The sequence below is a fragment of the Schistocerca gregaria genome, chromosome 11 (assembly GCF_023897955.1).
Source record: "Schistocerca gregaria isolate iqSchGreg1 chromosome 11, iqSchGreg1.2, whole genome shotgun sequence".
Lineage (NCBI taxonomy): Eukaryota > Metazoa > Arthropoda > Insecta > Orthoptera > Acrididae > Schistocerca > Schistocerca gregaria.
In genome coordinates this window covers 140,314,980-140,336,136 of record NC_064930.1, presented here as the reverse complement: position 1 = coordinate 140,336,136, position 21,157 = coordinate 140,314,980, and the positions used below count along the sequence as shown (strand labels likewise).

Here is a 21,157-nt window from a genome sequence, read left to right as displayed (position 1 = left end):
ATTAAAATTCCGCGCGTCGCTGCACCAAAGAGAGCATTACAGCGATGCTCGCCACTTAAAGAGGGTCTCTGATACCCAGCCGCTCTTTTGTCTCGGCGAGTGTTGCATTGTCTTTGACGTTCCCCATACTCCCACTTTATAGTTTCTACATTCACCCAGCGCACGTTAGACAAATTTTAAGTACTTTCTTGGATTTACTCCTTGTGTCTTTTTCAATCCATTTACATTCTCTACATGTAGATTTACCTTTTCCGCTAGTTTTAATTTTTCTTTTCGCAGACTGAACTAATTTCAACTGTTTTCTTGTATTATACTTTGTGTTTGCATTCTGCTAACTCTCTGATCATGAGCGTTCAATATATTTAGTTTTTTGTTTCCATTCATTTCTACATTCATACAGAACACATCCAATGAATTTTGATCATTTAATGAATTACTTCCTGTTTTTTCATACCATTAATTCTCCAATCACGTATTCAATGTTTACTTCTTTTCTATTTACAAATCTCTTGACTCCCGTCCAGTATATGTTAAAAATAAATTTTGAGCAATTTCTTGAATTACTACTTGCTTCTTATATTACATTCTCACTCTGGTCATGTAGATTTTACATTTCTCACCATTTTTACATTTTCACCATTTCCCTTATTTGTTTTCACGTGTTGAACAAATGTAACTGTTTCCTTGCGTTGTTCCCCATTTTTACATTTCGTTAATTCACTGGTCGATTGTGTTCAACGATTCCATTTTCTCCTTCTTTTTAAGAACCGCAATCATTACACCTTACTTCCTTTCACTGTCAGCTGTCGGCCTGGAACGTCATTGACTCCAGTGATGACTCCACTTTGAATTGAGTCCCAATATCCAACGAATACATGTCTGGAGGCGCCATGGACACAGGTGTGATACCAACTCGACTGTCACCCGCCATATGGGCTGAGAACCAGGAGTTACCATGGTCTAGGCTGCCATTTCATTTCACACGAAGACCCTTTTGTTACCATCCGCAGCACTCTTCAGCACAGTGGTAAGTCGACGATATCCTACGCCCCATTTCGCTGCCCTTCGTGGCAACCCATCCAGGGCTTAAGTTTCAGCAAGATAATGGCTGCCCACAGACGGCGTTCTTGCCAAACCCTGCCTTGACCAGCAAAGATCGCCAGATAACTCCCCAACTGAGAATGTTTGAGGCATTATTGGAAGGATCCTCCAAACTGCTCGCGATTTTGACCATATCCTGCGAAAGTTGGGCAGAATTTGGCACAATGTCCCTCAATAATTTCTTCAATCAATGCCAAGCCAAATAACTACTTGCATAAGGACCAGAGGTAGACCAGTGCCTTATTCACTTGCTCAATTTGTGAAGCTGTTTCTCCTGAATCATCAAAATTTTTCTGAAATTGTACTAATTTTTTGTCTGGACATGTACATCACATCTAGCGATGGATAATTTGTGTGTGGTACGTCTTTTTCTTTTTCTTAGAGTGCATATAATTTTCGAGTGGATATTGTACGAGGCCTTCGCCAAACATCGCTCGACAGAATTGGACGACCGAGCAAAGTGGCGCAGCGGTTAGCACACTGGACTCGCATTCGAGAGGACAACGTTCGGCCATGCTGATTTAGGTTATCCGTGATTTTCCAAAAATCGCTTCAGCTGGGATGGTTCCTTTGAAACGGCACCGCCGACTTCCTTCCCCAATCTTACCTAATCCGATGGGACCGATGAGATCACTGTTTGGTTCCCTTGGCCCCAACCAACCAGCATCAGACGACTAATTGGTCACGTCAGTTTTTGGGTAGGTCGATGAGATTAGGATTAGGTCAGAATCTATGTTGCGTATGAAGTAGGTTAGCTTTTAACCTCCAGAGGCGTGGTAGATAACAAGACGCCTCTGTGGTTGGAGATGAATGCTTCAATATGCTATTAGAAACATGCCGAATGCTTGTAAATAAGCTATAGCTGTCTAGGAAAGAACTTGGCCTTTGCTGTACACTCTGTCCTCAGTTACTGGAATTTCCAGACAAGTTTTATGAACATATGAGATGAAGAGAAAAGTAGAGAACACCGTACCTTTGTGATGTCACTTTCCTTCTCTCGCCACCGATTGGGGTCAAAAGGGGTCGCCACTTTTGAACCTCACATGCCGTGACAGATGGTATACACACAATGGTTAGCCAAAACCCAAAATATTACCACCACTACCCACTGCGACGTTTGATACTGCTAGGTGGCGTTTCGGGCACGTGACCCACTTTGAAAAAAATCTATGCGCAGGAAATACGGACGGGGGATCTCCCTAGCGAATATATGGGCTGCGAATGGGAAAAATCCACTGAGATAAGCAACTCTGGCAAAGGGCAGAGTTATTAGTACGCACAATATCTCGAAAACGGCGAAGCCGATCGAATGTTCAAAGCGCTACTGTCGTGAGCATCTACAGGAAGAGCTAAATTGCTGGACGTCCGCGACCCTTCACAGAACGTGGGGTTCCGGGATGACTCGCTGATATCTGTGAACCACCTACATCCCTTCACTTTCGATATCTTCCCCTCCCGCGAAGTCATTTTTCAGCAAGATAATTGCCCGTGTCTCGTAGCCAGAACCGTGTTACAGTAGCCTGAAGAGCATTATAGCGAACTCACGTTGACGCCGACCGAATTCACCTGATGTAAATCCCGTGGAACTCATCTGGATCGCTATCGCGTGCGTCGCCACGTATGCAAATCAGTGGTTCGTTATTTACGCGGATTACATGATGTGTGCGTAGATACCTCACACTACGTACCTCCACAAACCTACCAGCAAACTGTCGGACCTCTGATACGCAGAGTCGGTGATGTATGTCGTTCCAAAGACGGACAAGCTATTAAGCAGGTGTTTATAATGTTTTGGCTCAGCAGTGTATTTATACGAAAATATGTAGTTTTAATGAGGCATCGCATCATTAAAACGCGTTATTCCAAGTATGGTTTATTATGCTGCAGTGTCAGAAAGTGCGACTTCGGGGTATAAAGTTCTTCCGGTGAGATCATGGGCACATAACAGTAACATTACGTGGTGAAAGTAGATAAAGTTTCTGTTGTATGCTGCACGGATAAAATTTGTGTGTGAGTAAGCAAGTATTCTTTAGTTAATGAAAAGCATATTTGTGGTTTCACCGTTGCTGACTTTATTTTAAAAATAGTGAAAAAATTCCATGCTGGCATTATACTGCGACAATTACACTGGAAACTTGACTGCTCTTTAAAAACTTGCCAGGTGTATATGAGGAAGGAAATAACAAGATTTCTGATGGCAGTGTAATTTCAGATTGAGTGTAGCTTTTAGTGGAGAAAATAAATTATATTCCAGTGTCTATTAGTGCAGTTCCACGAAGCACAGCTCTAAAACTCGCTATAGAGTACATTAAAAATTTCCTAGTGTGTGGGGTGGAAGACTGAAGACATCAACTTTTAAATTAGGATTTAGGGCATCTTAAATAGCATACAACATATCGCACAGAAACTTTGAAGTTGTAATTTTCAGTATGTGGTATAGGCCTACTTATCGGAAAGACGTAATCGCCAGATGTCAGATATCAAAGCGTCATTTCTAATTTCACTTGAACCAGAAGTGCAACTTAATGTGAGCATCGGATTTCTCCAACAAAGATCGAATCATACCTCTGCAAGTATTCGAAATAAATTTCGCGATCCCCAAGTGTTCCACGTATTGATCTTCTGCTGTAGGTACTCTAGACGATTCACGGAGATCTTGAACAGCAGAATTATAGACACACTATTCTTCTGAACGTATTTGAAATTGACAGATATACATTAACTTCAACGGCTGCCATTCAGCATACGTGTGAAACACAGACGTAAAGTTTAGAATAAGATACTCTCAACACCTAAACCGCTGAAAAGTGAAAATACATACAGACACCACATTTCCAAACCACTTCACGTAAGACACCAGCAGAAAAACGCAAGTAGCCAGTAACAACAACACACTACTGGCCATTAAAATTGCTACACCAAGAAGAAATGCAGATGATAAACGGGAATTCGTTAGACAAATATACTATACTAGAACTGACATGTGATTACATTTTCACGCAATTTGGGTGCATAGATCCTGAGAAATCACTACCCAGAACAACCAGCTCTGGCCGTAATAACGGCCTTGATACACCTCGGCATTGAGTCAAACAGAGCTTGGATGTCGTGTACAGGTACTGCTGCCCGTGCAGCTTCAACACGATAGCACAGTTCATCAAGAGTAGTGACTGAAATATTGTGACGAGCCAGTTGATCGGCCACCATTGACCTGACGTTTTCAATTGGTGAGAGATCTGGAGAATGTGCTGGCCAGGGCGGCAGTAGAAGACTTTCTGTATCCAGAAACACCCGTACAGGACCTGCAACATGCGGTCGTGCATTATCCTGCTGAAATGTAGGGTTTCGCAGGGATCGAATGAACGGTAGAGTCACGGGTCGTAGCACATCTGAAATGTAACGTCCACTGTTCAAAGTGCCGTCAATGCGAACAAGAGGTGACCGAGACGTGTAACCAATGGCACCCCATACCATCACGCCGGGTGATACGCCAGTATGGCGATGACGAATACACGCTTCCAATGTGCGTTCACCGCGATGTCGCCAAACACGGATGCGACCATCCTGATGCTGTAAACAGAACCTGGGATCATCCGAAAAAATGTCGTTTTGCCATTCGTGCACCCAGGTTCGTCGTCGAGTACACCATCGCAGGCGCTCCTGTCTGTGATGCAGCGTCAAGGGTAACCGCAGCCACGGTCTCTGAGCTGATAACCCGTGCTGCTGCAAACGTCGTCGAATCTGTTGACTCAGGGATCGAGACGTGGCTGCACGATCCGTTACAGCCGTGCGGATAAGATGCCTGTCATCTCGACTGCTAGTGATACGAGGCCGTTGAGATCCAGCACGGCGTTCCGTATTACCCTCCTGAACCCACCGATTCCATATTCTGCTAACAGTCATTGGATCTCGACCAACGCTAGCAGCAATGTCACGATACGATAAACCGCAATCGCGATAGGCTACAATCCGACCTTCATCAAAGTCGGAAACGTCATGGTACACATTTCTCCTCCTTACACGAGGCATCACAACAACATTTCACCAGGCAACGCCGGTCAACTGCTGTTTGTCTATGAGAAATCGGTTGGAGAATTTCCTCATGTCAACAGGTTGTAGGTGTCGCCACCGGCGCCAACCTTGTGTGAAAGCTCTGAAAAGCTAATCATTTGCTTATCACAGCATCTTCTTCCTGTCGTGTAAATTTCGCTACCGTAGCACGTCATCTTCGTGGTGTAGCAATTTTAATGGCAAGTTATGTAATTTGTAGACTGCTTAAGTCCACCCACCACAATCTAAAAAGACACGCTACAGTAACTTTAAGCGAAAGACACTCGACAGTCCATCTGCGTCACATGAAGAAATTATTTTTTGAGGTTATAAAAATCTGAACCTAAGATTTCCATTAAAAATTTTGCCTACTTGTGCTCTTCAATAAAGCTGCGATTTCAGTCCACAGACTCCGAACTATATCTCGATTACGATATTTTCCATCCTGGGGTTGCTTTAAAACTCCTGCTTTGACTAAACGTATCCGTTTCTCATACTTTCTGTACCGTGTGGTGTCGGCCACTACGACCGGAAGCAACAAACAGGTGTCAGTTTCGCCGATTGTTGTCCGAAATCTGTGCCTTACGATCGGTTACATTCTGGCCGCGCACGCAGTGGTGCACTATTTGAAATGATCGGCCGTCATCGGCTGCTGTCGATCGTTCGCCACAATGCATTGCGCTGGGACCGCAGCCTTACAGCTGTATTTGTAGCGCGTCAATACACCCCAACGGCGGACGAAGCGATACGCCACGCCGAACCACCTGTTGCTTCGCAGTGCTGCGACCCGCCCGGGGTTGTAACATTCTCGCTGCTAGGTGCAGTCTCGCTTTTTAAGGTCTCCGATTAGCATCGCGGCGCAACAATTTTCGACCTTAATTACACCTGTTCGCTGCGCCCCACTGCACATTCCGCTCCGATTTTTATCTCGTGCCTCCATCGAACCTGTCTCTCTCTCTCTCTCTCTCTCTCTCTCTCTCTCTCTCTCTCTCTCTCTCTCTCTCTCTCTCTCGTCCGCGCTCACGGGCGCGAAAATTTTGTGGCCGCTCAGAAGCGCGCGCAGAGTCCGTGAAAACCGATTTACTGCGAGAGAGGTTAACCAAAAAAAAAAAAAAAAAAAGAGGAAATTACTGTCGAAGGGAAACGGGTGTGGCGTGGAGGGGGAAGAAACGCGTAAATCGCCGAGAATAAGCTGCTAAATTCCGGACACGGAGAAGTTACGGCGAGTAAGCGCCCTCGCTATGTGGATTGGCTATATGTATATGTGTGCGTGCGTGCGCGGGCGAACGCGGTGTGGACACAGGGCACGCCCAGATTTATTCATAGCGCGTAACGCGTCACGTCTGTGTGTGTGTGTGTGTGTGTGTGTGTGTGTGTGTATGTGTGTGTATTAGAGGGGCAAACAGATGGGCGGACATAATGCATTCACCAAGCGGCGACACACTTGTGTTCGGTGAATCGCTATCCCAGAATACGGCCTGTGCTAATAGCTTCCCTTTTCGTCTGGCACCGAAATACGACACACACACGCACACGCACATACACTTGCGAACAGTCACGCACTCGCAGGGTGCGGGGGCGTGTGTAAACGGGAACACGTGTTAACGGCGCGTGTGGTCTATTTCGCCGCGGAATTACGATCACGCAGCTTGAAACGTGTGGCGCTCCAAGAGCGTACAATTGCTTCCGATATTGAGACTGTAATTCGTTGCGGCTTTCGGAGGCTCAAATCGGGAACTATACAGTGTGGTCCATTGATCGTGACCGGGCCAAATATTTCACAAAATAAGCGTCAAACGACAAAAACTTCAAAGAACGAAACTTCTCTAGCTTGAAGGGGAAAACCAGATACGGATATCAAATGCGTTTTCACAAATAGCAACTCCCATTTTTTATTACATGTTCGTGTAGAGCGTAAGGAAATATGAATCTCTTAGTTGGATCACTATTTTCGCTTTGTGATAGATGGCGCTGTAATAGTCAGAAACATATGGCTCACAATTTTGGACAAACTGTTGGTAACAGGTGTTTTTTTAAATTAAAATACAGAACGTAGGTACGTTTGAACATTTTATTTCGGTTGTTCCAATGTGATACATGTACGTTTGTGAACTTACCATTTCTGACAACGCATGCTGTTACAGCGTGATTACCTCTAAATACAGCATTAATGCGATAAATGCTCAAAATGATGTCCGTCAACCTCAATGCATTCGGCAATATGCGTAAGGACATTCCTCTCAACAGCGAGTAGTTCGCCTTCCGTAATGTTGGCACATGCATTGACAATGCGCTGACGCATGTTGTCAGGCCTTGTCGGTGGATCACGATAGCAAATATCCTTCAACTTTCCCCACAGAAAGAAACCCGGGTACGTCAGATCCGGTGAACGTGCGGGCCACGGTATGGTGCTTCGACGACCAATCCACCTCTCACGAAATATGCTATTCAATACCGCTTCAACCGCACGCGAGCTATGTGCCGGACATCCATCATGTTGGAAGTATATCGCCATTCTGTCATGCAGTGAAACATCTCGTAGTAACATGGGTAGAACATTACATAGGAAATCAGCGTACATTGCACCATTTAGATTGGCATCGATAAAATGGCGGCCAGTTATCCTTCCTTCCATAACGCCGCACCATACGTTAACCCGCCAAGGTCGCTGATGTTCCACTTGTCGCAGCCATCGTGGATTTTCCGTTGCCCAATAGTGCATATTATGCCGGTTTACGTTACCGCCCTTAGTGAATGACGGTTCGTCGCTAAATAGAACGCGTGCAAAAAATCTGTCATCGTGCCGTAATTTCTCTTGTGCCCAGTGGCAGAACTGTACACGACGTTCAGTGTCGTCGCCATGCAATTCCTGGTGCATAGGAATATAATACGGGTGCAATCGATGTAGATGTAGCATTCTCAACATCGACGTTTTTGAGATTCCCGATTCTCGCGCAATTTGTGTGCTACTGATGTGCGGATTAGCCTCGACAGCAGCTGAAACACCTACTTGGGCATCATCATTTGTTGCAGGTCGTGGTTGACGTTTCACATGTGGCTGAACACTTCCTGTTTCCTTAAGTGACGTAACTATCCGGCGAACGGTCCGAAAACTTGGATGATGTCGTCCAGGATACCGAGCAGCATACATAGCACACGCCCGTTGGGCATTTTGATCTCAATAGCCACACATCAACACGATATCGACTTTTTCCGCAACTGGTAAACGGTCCATTTTAACACGAGTAATGTATCACGAAGCAAATACCGTCACCTCTGGCGGAATGTTACGTGATACCTCGTACTTATACGTTTGTGACTATTACAGTGCCATCTATCACAAAGCGAAAAAAGTGGTCCAACTAAAACGTTCATATTTCTTTACGTACTACGCGAATATGTAGTAAAAAATGGGACATACAATTTTAAAAAACGCAGTAGATATCCGTGTGACCTATGGCAGAACCATCTAGCGGGACAACTATAGTGCCATCTGGCTTCCCCCCTCAAGTTAGACGAGTTTCGTTCTTTGTAGTTTTTTCTTGTTTGATACTTATTTCGTGAGATATTTGGCCCTGTCACTATCAATGGACCACCGTGTATAGACAGGATGAAGCAAAATTTGTTCACTCAAACGCTACACCACGTGCGTAGTAAAAAAAAAAAAAAAAAAAAAAAAAAAAAAAAAAAAAAAAAAAAAAAAAAAAAAAAAAACACTGACTGAAAAGTAGGGTACTAGCTGCCACATCCTGCCTTCCTTGGCACCTTTAAAAAGTTTCCCAAACATTTCGCCATGCCAATATATTCGCGCTGTTTTTAACACGTAATTCTCCTGACACTCTCACAAATTCCCCTCATTGTCTCTCACACACATTGCTCCATCGCTCACACCCACGCACTCTCACCTACTCATTCTCACTCATTTCACCTCAACTGACTGTCATATCCCTGTGTGACTCTCTAAATGTCACTATCTCCTCTTTCACACCCACACTCTTCTTTGTTCTGTCCTACTACTATTGCCTCCACTTACTCTCACGTCTCCTTCTTCCTCCCTCTTACTGCTACTATCACATTTCTTCCTTCTCACTGCTGCTTCTTTTCTCCCTGTCACCATCTTTCTCTTCCTTTACTCTTTCTCTCACTATTACTGCCTCTCATCCACTCCCACTTTGTCATTCTCTGTACTCATCTCCCACTATCACTGTCTCCTTCACACTTTTCCTAGCACTATTCTGCCACTATCTACTATGTTCCTCTGCCACTGTGTCCCCCTCTTTTTCTCTCACTACCGTTGTCTCCTTCACTCTCTCTACACCACAAGCACTGTCTACTAACTTCCAGTATCATTACTTTTACGTCTCTTTGCCACTGTCCTCTTCTCTCTCATCATACGAAAGCGCATGCCACAATTGAAGGTGCTGAGGGAGGTAGAATGAGGCAGGTGGTACCCCACCTTTCAGTCAGAATCTTTTAAACAAAACAGGAACATATTCCCAATTTTTTGCTCTGATGGGACTATTTTTCCGCTGGTTCCTTTTATTTCTCTGCTGCAACAACGCAAGTGACTCATACGAGAAGAAATCTACTGGTCAGTAAAACTGAGATAGTTTACTTATGTAAAATTGAATTAACACGAAACTAATTTTACCTTAGCTCAAATTTTACATGCAAAAAATTCTTGTATGTGCTTCGGTACTGCAATATCGAGTTCCAAAATGTGTAGCATAGTTCTCTGTGCTAGTTCGCGTAATAAAAAATGCTTTCGCCTCACATCGGATTTTAGCTGCGTATTTTATGTGTACAAGTAGTGTAAATTTGAACCTCAGTACCTCGAAAACGGATAAAGATGTGAAGAAGACCTTCAACGTTGTTCGAGATCTGGATCTTAGGAAGACAACGTAAAATTACAGCCGTTTGCTGAGCATACAAATCTCAGAATCCGCGGCTGTGTTTCGGTGAAAAAAAAAAAGTTTTGGGGTGTTTCTCGATTCGGATGTTTCTCAAAACAAGCAAATGCCTCTTCTAGATGAATATATTGTTAAAATTTGACCAATTTGCTTGGGTCGCTTATTATTTAGATTTCGCCTCATACCGGATTTCACATGTAGTGTAATTTTGGACCTCTGCATGTCGGAAACAGATTAAGTTGTCAAGAAAATTGTCGACTTTATTCCTGATCGGGATCTTAGGAATATATCGTAAACATTTCAGCTATTTGCTGTGAATAGCCGTTTTGTAATCCTCGGCTGCGTTTTGCTCCGCTGTTGAAGGCGAAAATGAAGCAAAAAAAAAAAAAATTCATTTTGTGCCGTTTTTCCGAGGAAACGACCATCCCATGAACTAAAGGTGTGTCTATAAGTCTCAACAAGCCCACAGTAGAACACATCAAACGCAAAAAGAACCAACAGATTTGCTCCATTTGCCTGAGTGTGAGGAATTGTGTAATATTCATACTTTGACGCTGTACCGTAGCATAGTGGCACTAAGGCGATGCTGCTGTTGGGTATAGAAATGGTTCCTAGCAGAAAGGCTATGCGAAAAACGCGACCCTGCCTTCTTATAACCAGTAGAAACCGAGCTGTGAGCACCGGAAAATTCCGTTTTTATGTGCGGCGTTTTGGAACAGATTCGGTAGGGCGTGTTGCCGCATGCGTATCGACATACGAGCTGGCTATTCAAATAGTTCCGTACAATACGTTGTTTTCTAAGCGATACCTATCGTGGAACTATAGCTTTCTAGACGTTGAAAATACGTATTATTTAAGACAGAAAGGGATTACAGACAGGACTGGGGAGTGATTCAAATGAATGACGAATGTCGAAAATTTCTACACACTACTTAGTGCCTCTCATAATACTTGTCAGTATAAATTTGAAAACTGAATAAATCACGGAATAATGTAGATAGAGAGGTACAAATTGACACACATGCTTGGAATTGCATGGCGTTTTATTAGAACCAAAAAAATGCAAATGTTCAAAAATGTCCGACAGATGGCGCTTCATCTGATCAGAATAGCAATAATTAGCGTAACGAAGTAAGGCGAAGCAAAGATGGTGTTCTTTACAGGAAATGTTCAATATGTCCACCATCATTCCTCAACAATAGCTGTAGTCGAGTAATAATGTTGTGAACAGCACCGTAAAGCATGTCCGGAGTTGTGGTGAGGCATTGGCGTCGGATGTTGTCTTTCGGCATCCCTATAGATGTTGGTCGATCACGACACACTTGCGACTTCAGTTAACCCCAAAGCCAATAATCGCACGGACTGAGCTCTGGGGACCTGGGAGGCCAAGAGTGACGAAAGCGGCGGCTGAGCACACGATCATCATCAAAGGACGGGCGCAAGAGATCTTTCAGGCGTCTAGCAATATGGGGTGGAGCACCATCCTGCATAAACATCGTACGTTCCAGCAGGTGTTTATCAGCCAGGCTGGGGATGTAGCCATTCTGTAACATATCGGCGTACCTCTCACCCGTCACGGTAGCAGTTTTGCTGTCCAGCGCCATCTGTCCGTCATTTTGTGACTTTTTTTTGTTATAACAAAACCCCATGTCATTCCAAGCATGTGGTCAATTTTTACCCCTCTATCTACATTATTCCGTGGTCTATTAAGTTTTCAAATTTATACTGACTTTTTGATCACCCGGTATATACACGGTGACTCACGAAGATATGCAAATATTTCAAAATGTTTTTCTACAAGTGAAACTAAAGAAGGAAGTTCATACAAACATAGGTCCGAAAATGTTTAATTACGGAGGTGGGGCTAATAAAAGATTTTGCCTGAAATTTAGCAACTTCGCTAATATGAAGCCATCGCAAAACCGGCTCTAAAGAAGAAAAGTTGTTGAGAAAACCATCTCTGCTTCCGCCTCTCGACTGCGCCTGTGCATATATTAGCCGATTTAGACAGTTTTATTCACAAACCATTCACAATGACAGCGGCTCTTTCAGTAACAATGTATCTAGATGTCGATTGTAGGGCTTCAGTAAACGACTGATGTTTTTCACAGGTCTTCACACGAGAACCAAGTTTTACAGAGGGCATACACATTCATGACGTGTAGATTCTGTTAAGTGCCCTATGTACTTACCGGTACTTTAGCTATTCCAGACGTAAGTCAAATGGAGTAGAAAATTGACGATGTGTTAGATGACGCCCACTTTGAGTTTCGGGAACGTTAGACGCATCAGAGATTACGTCAGGACTTCGCGCTTGACAGAGGAAGCAAGACTTAAGATAGATCAAGACTCCTTCTTATGGTTTGTCGACCTAGAAAAAGCATTCGACAATGTAAAAGGCTCCGAAGTTCTCAGGACAATGGGTGTAAGCTATAGGAAAAAAGGCAACGAACGGCCTTGCCGCAGTGGATACACCGGTTCCCGTCAGATCATCGACGTTAAGCGCTGTCGGGCGTGGCCGGCCCTTGGATGGGTGACCATCCGGGCCGCAGTGCACTGTTGCCATTTCTCGGAGTGCACTCAGGCTCGTGATGCCAACTGAGGAACTACTCGACTGAATAGTAGCGGCTCCGGTCAAACAAACCCATCGTAACGACAGGGAAAGCGGTGTGCTGACCCCACGCCCCTCCTATCCGCATCCTCCACTGAGGATGACACGGCGGTCGGATGGTCCCGGTGGGCCACTTGTGGCCTGAAGACGGAGTGCCTGTGCCCTGCTATAGGGAGAAAAGGCAACAAGTATGTGCAAAAATAAAAAAAAGGGAGCAATAACAACCGAACAGCAAGATACAGATACAGCCAGTAAAACAAAATTTATAGGAGAAATGTCATAGCCTTCCAAAATAAAAACATGTCTACGACAAGCTGACGGTCTATCCCCAGTTCTTTTTAACAGTGTGTTAGAGAAAACAGTGAGAATTTGGAACGAAAAAACCTATTGAACATCTCGCTTATGACGTTAGGAAGAGGAAGCAAAAAGATCGAAATCAACTGTCTTGCATTTGCAGATGATTTTGCTATACTTTCCGAATATGTCGCATCTGCTACAAGACAAATTAATCTCCTGGAAGAAATGGCCAGTGGAACGTATGTAAGGATTACTGCAGAAAAAAAATTGTTGCATATGTTAAGGATACTGCAAAATTCCTGGTTACAGATGTGGCCAAATACAGAGGCCAAAAGAATTGAAATATCTGTCGGAGATAAGCCAAAAAAATTCTTTGGCAAAATCTGCAATAGACGAAAGGTTGCATAAAATGGGGAGGGCACATGGCATCACCAAAGTCCTCTATACAGAAATGCAAATATAAGCCATTACAACACAATAGTGAAGCCACAATGCCTATATGGAAGCAAATGTCTGATATTAAACAGTAATTTAGATAAATTAGTAGTACTAGAACGACGAATTATATGGAAAATATTAGGACCTCAAAACACAGCAGGAGGTTGGAAATTACGAGGTACTGTTGGAATATACCGAAACACAGAAAATATTTCGAAGGTAATGAGAAAAAGAAGGCTCAAGTTTTTTGGACATTTATTTCGAATGCAAGACATTAGATTACGTAATAAGATTTTCAAATATATGTGGCGTAAGAAGCCCTTAGCAAAAGGGGTCAACGAAGTGAAAAAGGATTTATTAAGAAACAATATAAAAACAGAAGGTACAAACAACAGAGAAGCCTTTGGGGAAAAATTACTGAAAATGGAAGGATTGCAAAACAGGATAGCTAAAAAGACTGTTTCAAAATGGTCTGAAGACAGAAAGAAGAATCACAGTCAACAGATGAAAGCATACTGGAAGAGAAGGAAAAAGAACGAAGAACTGAAACTGGAACGTGTACGTCAGATAGCCCAGTTTTAAAAAATAAAATAAAAAAAGAAGGGGGAACAGCTAGAATGCAGTGCTGGGTTTGGAAAGCTTGTAAGACAGCGATGTAGATTTTCGTCCCCTACTGTTCACTGATTGTGTCGAAGAAGCAATGACGAAATTTGAGTTCATAGTGAAAGGATGTAAGATTCCATTATAACATTCCTCTCATCAGTGAAGGCGAGGAAGGATTGCAGAACCTGTTGAGTGGAGTGAACTGTCTTTAATGAGCAAAGACTACGGATAAAGAGTAAACCAGAGAAAGACGAAAGTAATGTTCAAGAGAAGAAACGATATATCGATAAACTTGAGATCAGCACTGAGGATCTCGAAGTAGATGATGTTAAGTAATTCTGGTGCCTTGGGGGCAAAAATAACGTATCATGGACGAAGCAAGGAGAAGATAAAAAGCACTTAGCACAGGAAGAGAGGGCACTGATAAGCAAAAGAAGTCAACTGCAATCAAACATGATGGGCCTTAATCTTCGGACGAATTTTCTGACAGTGTACAGGCGTGGACAAAACGAGCGAGACCCCTCGCCTTGTCGTTATGCTGACCCGCGCAGCTTTAGAGTCTGCTACACAGCATAACAGGCAAGGCGACCAAGTGCTACCAACATACTACGCACAGGGGTGAAATTGAAAAACTTTGCGAACTTTGTCAGACTGTTTTCAATCATGTGTAAGACTATATTAATGCTGATTAGTGTCTTAAATACAAAACGTAAATATACGATCTAAAAGAAAGAAGAAACGCTAATGAGCATGAACTGTACTAATAAAAATGAATTTCAGCTCATCGAGATAACATAAATGTTTTAGTAAGACAAAGTACCCCGGATCGTTACGAATTAGCAAAATATTATGTGCATTCGGCCGCGAAACGGTCTGTGTCAACGTTCAGACCAGTCATACTGGATTACCGTTGCTGACCTGCCATGAAAGTGTGCAAATTTTGCAGTGCGTGAAGGTTCATAACGAAATTCAGTTAAAAATCATTCAGTGCCACACTTAAGTCAATTCAGTTATTGACAGAAGCGGAAAAAGTAGGCAGTAACAAGTATAAAATTCTGTAGAGTTTCATATTGACATCTACAGGGCGCCGATACAGAATAAAGGTAGCAATAAAACGTATAGGGGCGCGAGAATTTCTTAAAATTGCTTTACTGGTAGTCTATCTGCCTCCATCGAGATTAGAACCGAAAACAAACCAGACCTCTCTGGTAATAGCAAAAACACCTTTCACTACGGTAGCAGACAACCCAGGCAAACAGACCTCTATTATTACGCGAGACAGGAATAAGCCGGCAATTTCGCAATGAAGATGGCAAAATGATCTGCTGTTTCTGTCGCGTGGAGCTTTCTGGACTCAAAAACATGAATCGTCTACCTTTATGTCACCGCTTATGTGACAGTCATTCGGGATGTTTATCGACATAACAAAAAACTGTCATTAGTGAGTAAATTTAGTAGGATAATTCTGCACCACCCCAGGAAATAAACCGCTACATAGCTGCCAAACGTATTCTACAATGTTTCCAATTCTCCATTAAACTAGCCACAGCCAGAAAACGTTCATTATCCGAAGAGTTTCTTAAGCTAGCTAGCAATGGGAATGTTCGCACTTGTAAAACGAGGTGGCATTAATACCGGGATCTGAATTACCACGTGTATAGCCAAATGGATTTTACTTGCATTGCTATAAACGTAATTTGGATCGAAAGCGTAGCTACGATTAATATGCTGATGTATCGAGTGCATCTAGAGAATTTCGAATAAAGAGTAGGGGGAATTATTTATGCGGCCATCATCTTCTGTAACGGTCGTAGCTGTTTTCGTTCTTAGGATTTCGTCACCTACATCGGTAAGAATGGAAACCTACTAGTCTCACATTCTTCACCGTCTATCTGTCTACGCAACCTTTAAAACCTCTTTACCTCGAGTACAGGTAGACATAATATATGGGAATGTATCGCACTTCCTGCAGTATACGATCCCTTGGTGGTGTAAAAAAGTGAGCTTCTTTCATTTATATCTTATATTTATGTGTTCTGTTTAACACACTGATCAGCTTTAATATACTCTTACACATGATGAAAACAGTCTGACAAAGTTGGGATAGTTTTTCAATTTTACGCCTGTGCACAGTATGTTGGTAGCACTTCGTCGCCTTGTCTGTTATGCTGTGTAGCAGACTTTAAAGGTGTGCGGGTCTGCATAACGAAAAGGCGAGGCGTCTCGCTCGTTTTGTTCACAACTGTACACGTTGCACACAGCGTTGTGTGATAGTCATTCACAGACTGTCGAAGAACCGAAGAAGTCGAGAATTAAAGCTTTCGAAATGTGGTGTTATAGGAGGCTGTTGAAGATTACATGGAGTGATAACATAAGTAATGAGGAAGTTCGACGCAGAATCGGCGAGGAGAAAAATATGTGGGAAAACACTGACAAGAAGAAGGGATCGGATGATAGGGTCCATGTTTACAACACGAGGGAATAACTTATATGGTACTACAGGGAACTGTAGAGAGGAAAAATTGTAGAGGAAGACAGAGCTTGTAAAATATCCAGCAATTTACTGAGGACATAGGCTGCAAGCGCTAATCTAAGACGAAAAGGTTGGGAGGCTGGCATAGGAGAGGGGAAAACTATGTACCCGATGCGTCCGGCGCGCTGCAGATGTAGATGTAGATTTAGATTATCAACGCACAGACGGTCGTGTCTTGTAGCGTGGGAAAGCGTATCTGATCTGCAAAAGCAAAGCAGGCGTCCGATTCGCATCGGATTCCGTTAGCTGTGTCCGGAATGTTAAGTTGCGATGGAGCGCCCAACTTTGTGTTTCCGCTCATCCACCGATGCACAGCACGTCTTCACGCGCGAGATCTCCTTTTTGTGTGTGTGTGTGTGTGTGTGTGTGTGTGTGTGTGTGTGTGTGTGTGTGTGTAGCAGGTGTGCTACGGTCGGCCGACCGCAGAACACGTCTCGAACTCATAAAAAATTCACCATCCAATACCAGACTGCACACACGTTTCTGCAATAGTCAGACGGTCGGGGCATACCAGACAGCGAAAAAAAAGGGCATGCAAATTGACACCCTTCTCATTAGCATGTAACTATTTTTTGTGGTATTTTAGTGGTTCAACCCCTTCACACCGCCGCCCCTCTGTTTTAGCCCCTTGAACTACATTATGACGCTGAGACTCTACTTATCATACACTACTGGCCATTAACATTGCTGTACCAACAAGAAACGCAGATGATGAACGGGTATTCACTGGACAAATATATTATACTACAACTGACATGTGATTACATTTTCTCGGAATTTAAGTGCATAGATCCTGAGAACAACCACCTCTGGCCGTAATAACGGCCTCGAGACGCCTCGGCATTGAGTCAAACAGAGCTCGGATGGCGTGTACAGCTACAGCTGCCCGTGCAGCTTCAACACGATACCACAGTTCATCAAGAGTAGTGACTGGCGTATTGTGACGAGCCAGTTGCTCGGCCACCATTGACCAGAAATTTTCAGTTGCTGAAAGATCTGCGAATGTGCTGGCCAGGGCATCAGTCAAACATTTTCTGTATCCAGAAAGGCCCGTACAGGAGCTGCACCATGCGGTCGTGCATTATCCTGCTGAAATGTACGGTTTCGCGGCGATCGAATGAAAGGGAGAGCCACGGGTCGTAACACATCTGAAATGTAACGTCCACTGTTCAAAGTGCTGTCAATGCGAACAAGAGGTGACCGAGACGTGTAACCGATGGCACCCCATACCATCACGCCGGGTGATACGCCAGTATGGCGATGACGAATACACGCTTCCAATATGCGTTCACCGCGATGTCGCCAAACACGGATGCGACCATCGTGATGCTGTAAACAGAACCTGGATTCGTCTGAAAAAATGACGTTTTGCCATTCGTGCACCCGTGTTCGTCGTCGAGTACACCATCGCAGGCGCTCCTGTCTGTGATGCATCGTCAAGGGTAACCGCAGACACGGTCTCTGAGCTGATAGTTGGTGCTGCTGCAAACGTCGTCGAACTGTTGGTACAGATGGTTGTTGTCTTGCAAACGTTCCCATCTGTTGACTCGGGGATCGAGACGTGGCTGCAAGATCCAAGCGGATAAGATGCCTGTCATCTCGACTGATAGTGATACGAGACCGTTGGGATCCAGCACGGCGTTCCGTATTACCCTCCTGAACCCACCGATTCCATATTCTGCTACCAGTCATTGGATCTCGACCAAAGCGAGGAGCAATGTCGCGATACAATAAACCGCAATCGCAATAGGCTAGAACCCGACCTTTATCAAAGTTGGAAACGTGATGGTACGCATTTCTCCTCCTTACACGAGTCATCAGAACAACGTTTCACCAGGTAACGCCGGTCAGCTGCTGTTTGTGTATGAGAAATCAGTTGGAAACTTTCCTCATGTCAGCACGTTGTAGGTGTCGCCACCGGCGCCAACCGTGTGTGAATGCCCTGAAAAGCTAATCATTTGCTTATCACAGCATCTTCTTCCTGTCAGTTAAATTTCTCGTCTGTAGCACGTCATCTTCGTGGTGTAGAAATTTCAATGGCCAGTAGTGTACATGGGTCTACGTTTATGATCTTGAGACCACGGTTCAATCCTCACAATGGGTCGGGAGAAATTCTCCGAGACCAAAGAAGCTCGTCAGGTCAGGTCAAACGTCAAAGCTACGCTGATAGTTTTGTTTGACTTTGAAGGATTAGTTCATAATGAATTTGTGTCACAGGAACAAATTGCTAATCAGTGTGACTATTGGGACGTGTTGCGACGCCTGCGAGAAAATGTGAGACGGAAACGGCCTGAAATGTGGCGAGGCAATTCGTGGCTCTTCCAACACGATAACGCACCCGCACGTTCATCGCAGTTGTTGCCTGACTGTTGCACAAAAAACGAAATTACTGTGCTGCCTCATCCTCTGTACTCTCTAGGCCTGACCGTTGAGGATTTTTTTATTGTCAAAGTTGAAAGCTCCGTAGAAAGGACGGAGATTTGCAACGATAGACGAGATAGAAGAAAATTCGCAGACGGCAATTCCCTGGTTCAAATGGCTCTGAGCACTATGGGACTTTAGGAGGTCATCAGTCCCCTAGAACTTAGAACGACTTAAACCTAAGTAACCTAAGGACATCACACATATCCATGCCCGAGGCAGGATTCGAGCCTTTGTCTGCAGAGGTGGCACGTTTCCAGAGTGAAGCGCCTAGAACCGCTCGGCGACAGCGGCCGGCAGAGTTCTTGGAAGGAGACCGTGCACAGTAAGTAAAAGATAAGCGTAGAAAAATTTTACGGGAAGTTTTGGAATTTTTTGAGCAGATCTCTAATGCTCGAAGATATGCTGTTTCGCAGCCCTCCAGCGCTGGAGAAGAGGCAGCTGAACTCTGCAACATTTTCGTCGCGTCACTCGGTAGCTGGTTTCTGATTAAACATTGCGCAACCACCGCGACTTTTTGGCGTCGACTTCCCGGTAGCTGGCACCGACAGATTTTTCACGCAAACATTACGCACTCGTGCGTGTTTGTGTCTGTGTATACAGATACGTGTGTATGTTACCCTATAAAGGCGACGTGTTTGTGTGTGCTCTTCCCCTTAACACTGTCGCGCTACACGCACTTCATTTTCATAGTTCTGTTCCCCCCCCCCCCCCCCCCCGTCTCTCTCTCTCTCTCTCTCTCTCTCTCTCTCTCCCCTCCTCGTCTGTCTGTCATCTCCACTCGCTCTGTCATAATCTCGCACTCATCTCGCATATTTTTATTTCTCTCTCCCCAGTACCTCTCGCAATAACTGTCCCCTTTTCTCCTCTCTTTTTTTTTCGCTCACCTTCTTTCAAGTTACGAAACGATGCTTGTGTAATTTTCACTCCGCAAGCCATTGTGTTCCTTTTAACGCCTTCTTTTCGGGAAGTTGTGACGTCAACTCGTAAACCGCCGGACGAGGTCATCAGTCTTCTGCCGCCAAACAGCATTCCTTCCACATGCAGCGATTTCAGGAAATAGATGATTTGCCTTTTCTTAAAACACAAAGTACTTCAAAATTTTATTAGAGGCAGTACTTAAAAAAAAACGTACCACAGACTTCCTTCATTTTACTTTATTTCATTTTACTTTACTTTGAGCCTTCAGTCTTCTGTCTGATTTGATATGGCCCGCCACGAATTCCTCCGCCAACTTTTTCATCTCAAAGTAGCAACTCTATTTCCTCAATTATTTGCTACATGTATTCCAATCTCTGTCTTCGTCTACACTTTTCGCCCTCTACAGCTGCCTGTTGTACCCCGTAAGTTAATCCCCCCTATCATGCAGTCCACTCTTCTTGTCACTAATTTTACCCTATCTGCGTCGATACTGCTCACTCTTTACCTCATTGGTCCACCTAACATTGAATATTCTTGTACAGCACCAACATCTCCAAAGCCTCGATTTCTTAGTTTACCGTTTTCCCAAAGCCTCAAACGCACATTCACAAAAATTTCTTCCTCAAATTAAGGCCGATATTTTGGCTTAGATTGTCGTTATTTTTCTTCCACGGCAGCAGAATTCTTTCACTGTATCTACTTTGTGATCCAATAATTGACTCTCGGGGTAGCCGAACGGTCTTAGGCGCCTTGTCACGGTCCGCGCGGCTCCCCCCCCCCCCCCCCCTCTCCCTGTCGGAGGTTCGAGTCCTCCCTCAGGCATGGGTGTGTGTGTGTCTCGTCCTTAGTGTAAGTTTGATTAAGTAGTGTGTAAGCTTAGGGACTGATGCCCTTAGCAGTCTGGTCCCGTAAGACCTTACGACAAATACCCAATAAAAAAAATCGGCGTTAAGTTTGCCACTAATCTTATTTCTGCTATTCGTCATTAATCACATCTTCATTTACTCTCCATTCATATTCTGTACTCATGAGACCATACACTCCCGCAGTTCTTCTTCACTTTCACTGAGGATGACAATGTGACCAATTTCACCATTCAAGTCCTTCGAGCACGAATTTCAGTTCCATTCTTAAACATTCCTTTTATTTCTGTCATTGGTTCTTCGTTGGACAGATTGAAGAGTAGGGTCGAAAGACTGCATCCCTGACTTGCGCCGTTTTTATTCCGTCCACTTCGTTCCTGGACTTCAAAAATGGTACAAATGGCTCTGA

General features: G+C 44.1%; 1 protein-coding gene across 31 annotated transcripts in view; it reads right to left on the bottom strand.

Annotated features, from left to right (window-relative positions):
• The window catches only part of LOC126295245 (basement membrane-specific heparan sulfate proteoglycan core protein), a 1,297,357-nt gene that overhangs the window by 874,208 nt on the left and 401,992 nt on the right, over positions 1 to 21,157 (bottom strand). The window lies entirely within an intron of this gene.